General features: G+C 38.3%; 1 protein-coding gene and 1 non-coding gene across 2 annotated transcripts in view; both read left to right on the plus strand.

The window, feature by feature from the left end:
• Nucleotides 1-14,922, plus strand: part of LOC124154319 (scavenger receptor class B member 1) — a 213,080-nt gene that overhangs the window by 25,868 nt on the left and 172,290 nt on the right. The gene's annotated exons all lie outside the window — the stretch shown is intronic.
• On the plus strand, nucleotides 3,889-3,961 carry Trnak-cuu. The gene has a single exon. It is a non-coding gene; the product is annotated as a tRNA-Lys (tRNA).

The raw sequence follows: 14,922 nt of genomic DNA on the forward strand, positions 1-14,922 counted from the left end.
GATTTACTGGGAGCTTGGAGCAAGAGGGGATCCAGGACTTTTTTTCTTGGGGGGGGGGGGCAGACAGGCAAATGGTCTTCTCATATTTGAGATTAAAAGAGCGTACAGCAATTATTTTATGAAATATTCTCTTTGTTAACCCCCCTAAACCTACCTATGACTTGGAGGATACTTTCCAGACTTACATCGCTCAGAGGAGATCTTAAAAACTCACTACTTATCTAATCAGACAGAAACATTGAAATGATAGAGATATTTTTTGCGAAAGGATCTGTAGATATTGGTTTTTTCCACCGAACAATGGACTTCATAAATGCTATGTCGAACTCAGGCAGTCGTATTTCAAAACTCCAAATCTCTTTTTTGAATACATAAACTTAGAGACTTATATAGTGGTTTGCGGTAATCAACTAAACCTAATTACTAGCCCGCCACAGGCCTCGATAGGCGTGTGGCGTAGGGTGCTAGAACACCGGTCATTTACAAAAAATTCCTTCATTGTTTGAGGGATTCCTATATCTATCCATTTGGCAAAATATCTCTCTCATTTTATCCTTTCTGTTTGATCTGGTTATACAGTGAGGTTTTAAAATCTTCCCTGAGCAATGTAAGTTTAAAAACGAATCCTACCAGTCCCTAGGTTATTTATTCATGCAATAATATTAAATATTTTTTAGAGAACAATGTTCTTGCAATAAAAATCAATCACCAAAAGACATGACGCCTCATTCGACTCCAAAAATATTGGCATTGTTTCAAAAGAAAGATTTTTCAAGTAATTAAAGAATGTAGAAATGATATAAGAGTATAAGGTAGTCTATGGAGCGAAAAATAGTGAACTTCGACGCGATTGTGAATACAGATCAATCATTTTGATTTGAAAACAAAATAAAACAATGGTCGTGCAAGACGAAAAGGCCGACGATTTGAAGAATAGGTTTGATAAGTACGACTCGAAGAAAAGATGAAAATAGAATAAAATTCTGGTGTTTGCTTCGGAATGTTAGAGTTATGGTCAACGGAAATGAAACTATAATGATGAGGCGATAACGAATTCATTATGAATCATCCAGATGGACAACGGAAGGACATCATGCAGTATTCTAGATATTGACTAGTTTCAACTATTTAGGGCCTCTTCGGGTATATTTTTTTCGATTTCTAGTTCAATAGCAGTGTTGTAAAAAGGGCGATGTTAGAATCGATTACCAAGCCGGTGACAGTTTTGGCTCCCGCAGCCCTTTGGCACCGAGAGAATTTGTCAACGAGTGAGCATTGCGCATTTGCTAGACACCAATGCCGAAACCTTCTCCTCCTCGACCTCGGAATCTTCTGTCTCACAGCCCACCCCCTGGCGTGCGTGGAATCCATTATTATGCAATTTATATTTCTTCGCGTAATCCGTTGAGAAAGAGACGGGTCGGATGGAGCAATCAAAAAATGGAAATGGGCGCGAATGAAAATGGGAGGGGTGTGAGGCGGGGGTGCGTGCGTCTCCCTTTCATTGTTTCTTTTTGTGTGTGCGAGATTTGATGAACTATGATGGGGTTGGGGGGTGGTGCGAGGGGTGGAGGAAGGGTGGTGGGGGTGGGGAGTGAAAGCATAGCGAGGAGGGGGAGGAATGGGAGCGTGGGCGAAATATCCTTAGCACGTAGTTGGCGTAGAAGTCGGAAATATGTCTATTTAAACGTAAAAAATTTCTTTGAGAAAATAATTATGATCGTCTTGATATTACCTCGGCAATGTTGAACGCACAGTCAGTTTCACCGATCAATATATATCGTCCCCAATGGTGGTGGCCGAATTATTCTTTCCCCAATGATGGTGGGCGTAATATTCTAAGTAAGTTGGTGTATTAACAGAAATATGTCAATTGAAACGAGAAACATTTCTCTGAGAACATGTCAGTTCAATCATGAAAAATTTCTTAGAGAAAAATTATGATGGTCTTGTTTTTGTTGTGACAATATTAAACGTACAGTCAGGTTCACCAAAGCGTAATATCCTTAGCACGCAGTTGGTAGATTAAATATGTCAATTGAAGATTGAAAAATCTCTCTAATCTTGTAAGATAAAAAGTTATGATCGTCATTAAATTTCGACTGCAATTTTGACGTCAGTTTCACTGATCAATACGAAATGATGGTGGGCGATATTCTTAGTGCGTTGGCTTATTAATCTGAAATACGTCGATTCAAGCGTAAAAAAATTCTTTGAGAAAAAAATTATAATAGTCTTGATCTTTCCACGATAATGTAGAACTTCACTAGCCAGCTTCACTGATCAATATGTAATAGTGGTGGGCGTGTTGGGAGCATAGGGTATGAATGTAAAATAAAAGGGAAGTCCACAGTCGAACAAGGAGTTATTGATGGTTACTGTTGGCTAGTAACGGGGTTGTTTTTGCTGATGGGATTGTTTGCGGAGTCATCGTAGGTAGGTAAAGAGTTGGAGGTGTTGGTGATTTTGAATGTGTGTAAGCTGTGCTTCGTGTACTAAAACTTATTTTTAAAACTTTAGTAAAATTCTCTTAATCTCTGGGCAGCTGACAACCTGGCAAGATCCCCAAAATGTGTCACTTCATGGAATGACTCATTGATCCATAGGCGTAATATCCTTGGTAAATTTGCGTATTAGTCGTAAATATGTGAATTAAAGCCTTTAAAAAATTATCCGAGAAGAAATTATAATCGTCTTGATATTACCGCGACAATGTTGAACGTGCAGTCAATTTCACCGATCGATATCTAATATTATGTGAGTTGAGATTCTTTGAACTGTTTCTCGAAGGGTCGTTCAACAGGTAGCCCATACTGTATATCCGGTACCTTGTTTATTTTGGTTCGAAACCATGATGACACTTATGTAATTTGTAATGAATTTATCTCAATATGTACGTTACTTTTTATGGTGTAACTTCTTACTGGTTATAAAGCGTCTGACGGCGAGGTGTTTCTAAGAATTTAACTTCTACGAAGACCGGAGGTTTTCAAAAGCGGATCCATGATATAGTTCAACTATTTACCCGGAACTCCATTTTAATATTCTTCCAGAATTTTACAATTTAATATGAAGGCAAAAGGTTTTTATGAAATAACTGATAAGTAAGTATATCTGGAATTTTTAAAAATTTGTTTGCGTTTAAATCCCATGTAGTTTTGTGCGAATTATCTGCACCTTTAGTTTGAAATATTTATGCATATAATTACTTTTTAAGTTTATTATGTGACTCTAAGTGACCTTTTTTACAAATTTACCATTTATCTATGGGCCCTTGCCAGGTAAAGCCATTCCAATCTCAAGTTAAAATTTGAAAATTTCAAAATTTAAACTCAAAATAAGGCATGCGTTTTCACCACGTCCCATAGAAAGTTTTGAATGTATTCAAAATGACGGTGATGGATTCCTATGATTATCGGCTATGTGTGCGTTCACCTATGAAGCCATTCTAGTCTGTTATCTTATGCTACGATCCACCTCTTCAACGCCTTGCGGTAAGTCGCTGGCGTCGTCTGTGAGGGAAACCCTAATTTTTAAATCTACATTTTTATCTCAATCGCTACTTCCTGCTTTCATTTCGTCGTCTCTGAAACGTGTAGAAGTTTGAGGGAATGAAAACTGTGAGGGTGATGGTTATTATTACCATTCTGGTCGGCATCCCTTACTTAAAATCTTAGCAATGGTGGTATTTTTCAGGTGTAGGTAATATTTAGGCCATATTTGGTGTGAGACGCTTCAAGTTCTGTCCTATGGATGTGACGCTAACTTTTGGTCCCTTTTTATAAAGATCTAGCTGATGCCGGCGCTAGGTTTCTCTCCGTACTCTCTGCCAATCCTTTCTTTGAATGGTGGCAACAATATAAGATTTTGTGCAACTAAATGTTATCAGCACGGCTAGCTCAGTCGGTAGAGCATGAGACTCTTAATCTCAGGGTCGTGGGTTCGAGCCCCACGTTGGGCGAATTTTTTTCCGGCCTAAGTGACGATGGGCTAAAGTTTCCGTCTACTAATATAGGGGTTACGGGTTCGAATAACGCTTAGGTGAATTTGGTCCCATCCAAGGAATGGATCATCTAGGCCAGGGGTCTCCAATTTACTAGGCCGCGAGGGCCACATTCCAAGTTCCGAATCGCCCCGCGGGCCGGATAGCAAATTTGCCGATGACTGAAGTATTCGATACCAACGGCATCTAAATTATCCAGTGGCGTATTTCTTATTTACGAACAGTTGATGGCGACTTTGACATGCAGTTCAGCGCTGCTATAGCGGCGTCTCACAGAGTTAAACGAGCGAGAATCGCGCGCTACTTGAAACGAGTGCGCGGGCCGTATGAAAGCCCTCTGCGGGCCGTATTTTGGAGACCCCTGATCTAGCCTATCAAACCTAATGGTAGGAAAAAGAGTCTGCTTAAGGGGTGACCGTTGAATGGAGGCGAGAAATGTATTTGCGTGTACATCAGCTTAATTGTAAGGAAGGGCTGTCTTGTCCTCAAATTCGGTTGATAAATAACGACGAAATTATTATTATTTTATGAATATTCCTACCAATTCGTAAAGGAGTGAGAAACTACTGTGAAACCTCCCTTCAACGGCCACCAAATGGTTTGGAGAAGTGTCTGCTTACAGGGTGACCAATGAATGGAGATGAGAATTTTTAGGTTTTCATGAATGAGAAGTAATTAAATGAGTATTTTTTTTATCTTAATACCCAAAGGTAGCGTTATTTTCTGGCTAAAATTTGAAATTTGTTTAATATTGAGCGCCAGGAAGTAATGAATAACCTCGTCCAAAGTCCGCGAGACAAAAAAAATAAACTAGGTCAAACTCAAGTTAATGATAAAATATGAAATATAGTTGATTACTTCAAATTATGCGCATAGAAACTTTTTTGAACACCCCAAATAATCCACCCTAAACTTAATTATTATTCAACACGTAACCTAGGGCTTAATATGTGATCAAAGGTTTTATTTTTTTACATTTAATGTACTAAGTGCAAAGGTAACATTAATCATGACAGTGTATTCATGATTTTTTGCAGTCGTCTTTTCGATCCATCACTTTACCCGAGGCGAAGGGGTCATTCGCTAATTTTCCTTCGTGGTCGATTTTAGTAGACTTAGGAAAATGAAGGACACCTACTGATTACGTTTTTCGATCCTTTCCCTCGGTGTCGGTGGGGTAGGATCCTGCTAAACCGAATGTGGTGGGTTCGATGAACGCCTTGATATTTAGCTTCTATGCAGGGCATGGGCTTTTGTGATCGTTCATTGTTAATTTTTGATTATTCCCCGTCATTAAAGTTCAAATTTGTACTGTTTTCGGAGAAAATGGATAATTAAAAAATAGAAAAATCGCCTCAATGGTTACCATCTTTATTAATTTCAAATTGCCGATTTCTTTCAGTGAATTGCGGATTTGGGTCTGCGAGTGCGACCCCATTTTCAAATTTTCCATCACGCGCATATGCATCTGACTGCACACTAAAATGCTTTTCGTAGATCGACCGTTAGACCTTTGCTTTTCTGGTCACCAGTAGAGTAGGTCGTTCCTTTATTTTGGTACGAAGGTCGTCGCTGACGATGAAATGACTACCTAGCGCCGATGATTCTACAATGGAAGCGCAGACAAAGGTGAGCATTGGCCTTGACGAGCAGTAGTAAAACACAGTCATACTGATGATGAAGCACTCTTCGCAAAATGCCATCTCGCTATAAAACTCAGAAATATAAGTGCAACGGCCTTAACCAGAGAGATATTATTCCATTGTTTACTCAATTATGCACGCCGCTTGTTTTAATCTCTGATTCGTGACCGCAGATGAAAATAAGATCACGGGAAGAGAATTTGATTTTTCCTGCCTAATGACTCATCTATAAGAGAGAGAACTTTCTAGAAGGGATGGTTCGTGTGAGGGAGAGCGTGGAAAGTGTAATAACATGTTATGAATCATTAGTGGAATTCATATCGTATTATTTGAGAAAGCATTTAAGAATGTGTGTGGCATCCTGGAGCTTTAGTGAATTTCAGCGGAAGTGAAGTAGTTAAATCTACATCTACATAATACCCTGCGAGCCACCTCTAGGGTGTTTGGCAGGGGGTGATCAATCACCAGCATGCAGCATGCAATTGGACTCCCACATGCACACCACACGGTCCAAAAAGCGTCACGCATACTAACAAAATAACTTTCATGATAATTGCGGTTCGTTTCAATGTTGTATTTAAGTTGTTTTAATGCTTCGGATTTTTCGGGCTGTTTTTGGCGATTCGGCCATCTAGTCTTATCAACATGCATACAGTTAGCGCTCAAATGTTTATCCTGCAACAATTCCAGAGGTTTAATGCTAAATTGCTTATTCATTTGATTTTGGAATCATTATAATATCACTTGATATACTCGGCAACTGGAAACACGATTTTTAAAAGTGTAGTTATATTTAAGTAGGTATTGCACATGATGTTTAAAAATGCGACGTGAAAGCTCGCTGTGTTTTTCGGCACTTTCGTGCCGGGGAGGAAAGGCGCATGCCAACTTGTCAATTTATTACATTTCTATCCCATTGAAAAATATAGCAATAAATTCTATTATTAGTCGGAAGAAACCAAGCCCTGCGAAGACAATGTAAACAGAGGCTGTATATTTATGTGTATGGCGCATTTAAGCAGTTGAAAACATTTTTAAGCTGCGTTATTCTCGTTAAATTCGCGGGTGACTCATGCCGAATTCTTTGCGACGGAAGGAGAATTTTCTAAGCGCGCAGTGAATTCCCGTTGGTTTTTTCCGCTTACCTCTGGTGCCCAAAAGCACATGTCATCCCTGAGGTCATTGGCAGTTGCCCGGTGGCGGAGTGTCGGCCCCAGAGTCCTCCACAAGAACGCTTTGATGGCTACATATCCATTGCGGCGCGTTGATAATCTTGTGCAAACTTCCGCGGTAGAGTTATTCTGATTTAAGGTTTCCTTGATGAAATTCCACTACTTCTACCATTTCTTTTTTGTAATAAAGTGATTTTAAAATTATCCAACGGTCCTTGCTAATTAGAATTTAGATAGCAGTTAGAAATTAAAAAAAGTATTTAATAATCAAGATAACACTCATTAAAGAATCATGTGTTCCTATTCTGGCGTTTGTTTCAAAATTCATCTCTTCTTCTGTTATGTAACTAAGGTTACAATAATGAAAAATTCTAATAATTTACACCTTACGATGAAGATTATTCATCGACACCCGGGTTGCTTTTTATAAAAAAGAGTTATATCAATCTAAGTATTTTCCTTAAAGCCCCCTTCCCTGCAGGAATGTTGCAGTGAACACAAAAAAGCACTCTACATGGCTGTTCCTTAAACGGAGGCCGAGTAGAACATGGTATGTTTTGTGTTATATATTTAATTCCGATATTGTTATGGAAACTGGAAGATATTAGTAAACATCTTAAAAATGTATTCGATCCAAAACTTAATGAATCTCCTTCGTTAGTTCCCACTGTCTCCCCCTTGGAATGTAAGTTTTTATTGGTGAAGTGCTAACTTGATTCGATTTAAACAGCCCCACCGAAAAAAATCAGACAATCAGTGATCTTCTATATTGAGAGAGGCTCAATAGGGAAAGAGTGAATAAAAATAGGCTATGTCTGTGTCTTCATTTTTAGTGCTTGTTTTTTCAATATCGCCTGCTCCTGTAGATGGCGAAAATTGCTCTTTCATATCCGTACTCTGAGCGAGGATAAAAAGTTGGTTTCCAGGTGCTTGGTTCAATTGGTTCGAACCGTTCCATCTTTTGGCGAGACACAAGCAGTCGTGCAATGTCGAACCTACCCTAGATATGTGAAATTCACATGGCTGTGGTTCGATGGCGTGAGCTCTATCTCACATATTAAAACTCAAATTCATTTGAGGCGTGGCTTACCCTACCGATCGTTCTGCCTGTTTCGATGACCTATGACCTATTTAAGGCTTAAGCTATTATCTTGAAAATTTCATGGTATAACATTTGCCGGCATTCTCTTGCATCTCATGAATGAAAATTTAACGTCAGTATTTTCTCGCAGGTAGCATTTTTATAATTTTAAGCATGTATAACGGTGTAAGAAACTATGGTCGGGCTAGGTAAATCACCCCGCGGGAAAAGCAAAGGAATTACTCATTCAACTCCTACGATATGGATTTCAATCAAGTCACTCTCGTTACTATTACTTATATCTTTATAATCGATTTACAGGTTAATAATGAAAAGGTTTTAATGCATACAATCTGAAAATTTCATCAGGAAAGCGTAAATTTTAAAAAAGCAATCAATTAAGAAAAATAAAACAAAATACGAGCGTGACCTCTTAACATCGTGGCCCTGACATCCGCTAGATGGCACTGACATCCTTACACTTCTACTTGCTGACATCCTTTAGGATACAGGTCTATCACACGAAGAAGATTGCACCCCGTGTTCCAACTCACGCATTGCGAGAGCCGTTTTAGCTCCTCCCGTATTCCGGATGAGAGATGCGATCGTGACTTGCGAAATGCCCAACGCGAAGGAAAAGGCCATTCCACTCAAGCGAGGCTTGGCAGAGATTGTATTATGTTATTGCCATCTTCATCATGAACATCTTCCGCAAGGTTGGGCGCTATCAAAAACATACTTTTAATCCGGATCACGTTTTCCATTCGCGTGAAAAATGTTTTATCGATATTAAAATTTTTATTATTAAAGTAATCTACCGATTAAAATAGTTTATCATGCAGCTTCACGAGGCATTCCGGCAATCCCTCCTCCCTAATGGACTTCCCTCTTCGGTTCAAAATAAGGCCTACTCTCTTTCATCCTATCAAAAAAATTATTATCTTCCTTAGTTTACCCAACATTCTACCCTCTAACACTGTTTTCAACATCCCCTCCCAGCTGAGTATTCGCACCATCCATACCTTCAGTCTCCTCCGTATCTCATAAAAAAGTTGCCTCTCCTCACCCACCATGTCCAGCACTTCGTCGTTTCCATTACTATCCGTCCGCTTTATCTTTTCCATTATCCTCCACACCCACATCTCGAACACCTCAAGTCTTCTCCCGTTCTCCTTCCTGTTTCTGCGTCGTAAAGCGCTACACTCCAGATCAAAATCTTCACTAGCCTTTTCTTTAAACTCTTACATAACGATCCTTTTATGAGCTCCTTCCTTTTCATGAACGGATATTATAATATTCAATACGAACTTTATTTAAAAAATGGGTATCATTACCTATTTATTTGGTAGTAAAAAATATACTTAGTTGTATTCCAAACTTCATTTATTCACGCCAACCACTAGTTTCGATTTTCTCCATTTATTTTTAGCGAAATCAAATCTTTTACTCGGATTCGATAAAAAATTACGCGTTAAAGTCGAACCCCTTGACAGGTGCCAATTTATCGTGCAATGCAACACAATATTTATTTAGAATTACGTCTCGATCCTATTCCTTCTTTGAATATTGAGCCCATATCAGTCATTGCCGCGCAAGTATAAAACTTTTAATCGTTGTAAAAATTCGAGCGGAATCAGAATCCTACACCTACGCGGACAAAGTTTTTAATCTTTCTATTATTTATTAATAATAAAACGTTATTGTACTTTTCCACACGATTTAATTAATACGACCGGTTTCGTCGCAGAGGCGACATCATCAGGTACAGAATCCGTTATAATAACAGTTATTTTGTATAATAACAGTTTTTGTACAAAATAACTGTTATTATAACGGATTCTGTACCTGATGATGTCGCCTCTGCGACGAAACCGGTCGTATTAATTAAATCGTGTGGAAAAGTACAATAACGTTTTATTATTAAGAATGGATTTTCACAAAGTAAAGCCAGAAACAATCAAACTTTCTATTATTACTAAAGTCTTAACTAGTAATCGGCAATTTTTCTGTATTTTATTGGTGAAAAATTTTATTTAAGAAAAACATGAAAGCTGTTTCAGTAGAATTAAATATGAATTATAATATCTAAGAGAAATATAGTCTTTATTGATATTCAAAATAACGCAAATTTAGACTTTTCCATTACCTGTGATGTGTGCATCCTTGCCCTTCTCCTTTTGTAGTATGAATAAACTTGATAAACATGATTTGCGAAAATTCCAGAGAGGAAAAATCATTGAATTCGTCCGGGATCAGGGTTTGGGGCTCCCATATTCTGGTGGTTCAACACATGATGCGTGTTAGGGAGATTCGCTTCCAATCCCGGCCAAGGCAAACGATTTTCCTTCTGTGGAATTGTGAACTAAATATGCATTCGAGGGTACATCATTAAATCCTCGCCGCAGGCTAGGCAGCCGTTATTTACTGGAATTATTGACATTTAAAAATTGTCCCAGGGTGTTGGTTCAGAAATCTCACAGCCACCTAGGTACGCCAGAAGTGGCTTACTTTCGTGGCATCAGCGTTAGTTTCCTTGGCCACACCCAGATGTCTCACAGAGCAAACCAGAAAGATGTGCGCATGGTTGAAGACTTCATTTGCCAAGCTGACCGTCATCCAAGATGTCACGATTCGTGTCACGAATAAGAAGCAGTGGGATTCACACTTTCCCTTGTCAATCTCTTTATGTTCCTGACTGGCCAGTAGCCAATGTTCCTTTTGTAGAGTAACCGAATTACTACACCACTATATGCTATGTTATTTAAATGCTTACGTAAGGCATTTTGCAAGTTATATGCGTTTTAAAATAACGATATATATTAAAGATAAATTTAATAATTTTGACTATATGCATAACCTGCATGTCTTTGCCAAATATTTTATCACCTTGAAAAGTTTATAAAGATTTTAATGTTGCCACGCAATGATCTATAGCAATTAAGTAATAGAGACTCCTTTGACTTCGTAATTTAAAAAAATGTTCTCGATTAGGAAATTATTATTAAAACTCTATTAGGAACCTCGAGGGTGTCATATCAGGAATCGTCTATGGATAGTGTGGCGATGAATTTTAATCCAATCCTTTCAAATCTCCTGTAGCAGAATGCATCTATTTCTTGGAAATAGTTTTAACTCTATAATTACGGTCACCTAAATATAATTTTATCATGATTTCAATGGAAATCTCAAATTTAAGTAAGTTAACATCTCTTCAATGAAAGGTTTGTGCAGAAAGGAAAGGCAATGGTAGGTTTCCCCTCTGCGCTCTATCATGAGGGAGCTCCATCATGTTTCACGCGACATTATTGAATTTTTTGATGATAGTTTTTTTTTGTCTGGAACAGAGGAGCAAAGCACATGACTATTAACATCACCTACACAACGTAGTGGTTTCAGCTCTGAAGAAAAAAAATCCACATAACGGTAAAGGTCTCGTATCCATCCAGTGGGAGGCTCAAGGGACCGTTGATCGGATCACTAGGCCAGACTCATTATTCACATTTCGGATCGCAAGCGGAACTTTTTTTTGTGACTCTTCCAAGCTTGTATTTCCAACGGTAGCAATAAAAATGCTTACCCAGCGCAGTCACCGGGAGTCGTTCTAGTAAACCTGCCTTTATTCAAGCTAATGAGCAGTCACAGTTTGAGTGCTTTTGAATATACGCTACGGTTGAGCGATCAGTTCCTTGTCACTGACCTTCCAGCCATATGAATTATCGAACAAGTAAAATAACCGCCTCTGCACTTCATGTGTGCAAAAGTTCGTAAAGTCATAATCATAGTTCACAAAGCAAAGTAGTCTCTTGAAGGTAATTATGGTACTTGTATGGTACTAGGCTAACTTTCATTTTACATGAGTGTATCAAGTAACATCATCTATTCATTACATGCATTCTATTCCCTTTTACGGCTAATAATGAGATTCACATGTATATCAGTTTAGAATTTAGAAGTAGTTGCGGTGAGAGCTACGGGTAGGCTACATCGGCGGAAAATATTGTGATATGAGGTTCCAAAGAGGAGATCCTCTGGATTTAAGAAGTTGTTCCTCATATGATGAAATCGACATGATCACTCAGTGTTATCTCAGCAGTGTTATTCTATCGTAGCACGCTCATGTGAGGGAAAGGACTAAAGAAGAATAAAAAAATGCTCATCGGATGTAACGCTCTGTTTAAACTTTCTCCGGAAGTCTTGCCGTTGCTCGTTGTCATATCAAGATAATTACTGCTGTCTTATTTGAATTCTCTCCCTTTTTTATTTGAAATCTTACGTAGCTTTGCGTTAACCAGTGGTTTCCCATTCTTTTCCTTCGGCTTCGGGTCATTAAGTTGATTAATTATTACCATATATGAAGCGACCATAAGCTAATCAAGAGACTGTGGAGATTTCTACTATTGTCTCATTCCATTGTATGTGCTAATGAACTTTTCGACATATACTCGGCCATAATTCGATAGCCATAATGAAATAGTTAAATTTGCTTCATAATTAAGCTGGGAATTTTTAATCAGCCATTCACCATCATAGAATTCAGAATTTATCCTTTTGGCAAGGAATTGAAGACTTGAAATGGTTAAATATGGACAAAAATTTAGAACGCTTTAATGCACTCGAATTTCTGGAAGAGTTTATCAGTAAATTTACATAAAATAATTACTTTATTGGAGAAATTTAGACTTACAGAGTTAAACTTACGCATAATTATGTGGAATTTTGATAAAAGCTTAAGGCTTACCTCAGTTTTTCATTAAAAATATTGTATATGATACCACGCAGGTAAGCATGACATTGCTTTATCCAGTCCAGACGAATTTCTGAATTTGGGAAACTTTTATGCGTTGCAATATTTACGTTTACAACAGTAGACTTCGAGATAAGGATGAAATGGAGTTGCATACTTACTGGCTCTCCTTTATGAGCTATATTCAATGTAGTTTTTAAGTCTACGAATCTATTGTTTGAAATAAATGATGCATAAACATGTATTTATTCGGAATGGGTGGTAACAGAAAGGCTGCACAAAAAAGAAAACAATTAAATTGAAAGTTTAAAATAGGCAAGCTACAATTGAAAATTAGCTAGCCCTTTATACAAACTGACCGGCAAATCAGACGTGACGGGATGTCAAACAAGACATGATAGTGCTTCTCGTATCTAACGTACAATATTTCCGCCATCGTGACTTGAAATGACCAATTTTTGCCTTGTGATGAGAATCATAAGTGGTGAGTACATTAGATAATTATTGAAACAGTTATGTTCTGTAAGCTTCATTTCCTCAATTAAACTGGTACTTAAAAATGATTACTGGTTCGGTGAAAGTTTAAGCTTACGTAAAACGAGGATCGAAGAGGAATGTCAATTAGGAAAATTTCCTGTCCGAAGAACGATCAAGTATTGCATCATTTCATATCTACGCTTTAAGACTTGGTTGTAGTTGTCGAAATTACTAGGTGGTATACTGTGTGGAGTGTTAAGCCTGAATCATACCACCATCATTTTTCACCATCATTTTTTCCGTTCCTTAGCGATAGTTTTCAGGAACAAAAAAAAGTGATTGCTTCGATTCATTATTTTATAATTCACACGGTAGTTCCCGCCTTCCATTTTTTCCATCGCTTATTCATTCACTTTCCGTATTCACGACTGCCGTTCAATTAAAGAGCCAAGCGTGGCGTTACAATCGCTGTTAGAGGCCATGCGTTCAGATTGGCTGAGAGACGGTTCCAGTAATGGTTTCAGCGTCGGAAAAAGGGACTTGTCGAGTTATAGAAAAAGGAATAGTATTTCCATCCTTCGAGCCATCGCGGAAATGAATTCATAAAACGGTCATTTTTTCCGCCATCATTTGAGCTATCGCTCGGAACGCGAAAAAAATCATCTGGTGAGTCAGGCTTTAGGCTACTGAGTGATAACTGCCGGCTTCCCACTCGGGAAAAGCCTCGGCGGTCGCTGAACAGGATACACTGCACTACTGGGAGGACCTGAGAAAGGAACTGGCCGCTTGTCCTCATGTTTTAACATGCCCGTAGTAGGATGTGGAGAGGGCCCTGACCTCACACAACCAATTTTTCGGGTCAAATCTCTATGAGTGAGGTCTAGTTTTGAAAATTTCAAGATAACCACCAAATTTTAGAGGTTAAAGTAAGTATAACCGTCGCTTTTGGTTCAAAGTTAACGTAAGCTCTTCCCATTTAACTAATTATGTTTCAAATATATTGACGATGTTCCTTAATGATGTTCTACATCATAATCAGAAGACAACAATCCAAAGATGACTTAGACACAGTTCTCCATTCCGCTTTCCTGTACGCTTGCCTTTTCACAGTGACAAATTTATTCTTTTTTACACCCGATGTCCTTGATAATCTCTATAGTCTCAGGCTCAACTTTGTGGAAGTTCATTTGTTACCCGATGTTCTATAGTGGTCTCAATTTTGGCTATATTGTGGTATGATTTGCGTAACAGTGTCTTAATCTAGAAGTATTATCACCTTCCTTTAGACGTTTTGTGTTGGGTAACCTGAGTTCCTTGATCCAAGGACTAATGTGGAATTACTCTAATAAAAATCATAGTGTATGTATCATGTGAACTTGGATATAATACTTTGCTCTTCTCAGCTTCTGCTCTTCGGCTATCTACCCCATCAAATTGCCGCCAAATCCATTTAATGTAACCACAAGTCGTAAGCCATTCAAGGACACTTGGTAATTCAAACCACTACTTTTCCTGCAATTATGGGTTTATTAACGAGGCCAAGTAGTGATATTCTCATTGAGCTCGGCCTCAGGGTCATATTATGGTCAATGCATCTATGAACTAACCAAGTTATCCATGGATGATTTCTCTTCAAGGCCCGTCTGCACATAATTTCTTGCTTATAATGGCAGAGTGCAGAAAACTGTTGATTATCATGACTATGATAAAACCGAGTAGGTCTGAGGTAGGGCGAGGAATAAATATTCGATGGATTAAGGCAATAAAAATAGTTATATTATTTACTGAGTGATCTTTAACCA

Source organism: Ischnura elegans, chromosome 2 (assembly GCF_921293095.1).
Source record: "Ischnura elegans chromosome 2, ioIscEleg1.1, whole genome shotgun sequence".
NCBI lineage: Eukaryota > Metazoa > Arthropoda > Insecta > Odonata > Coenagrionidae > Ischnura > Ischnura elegans.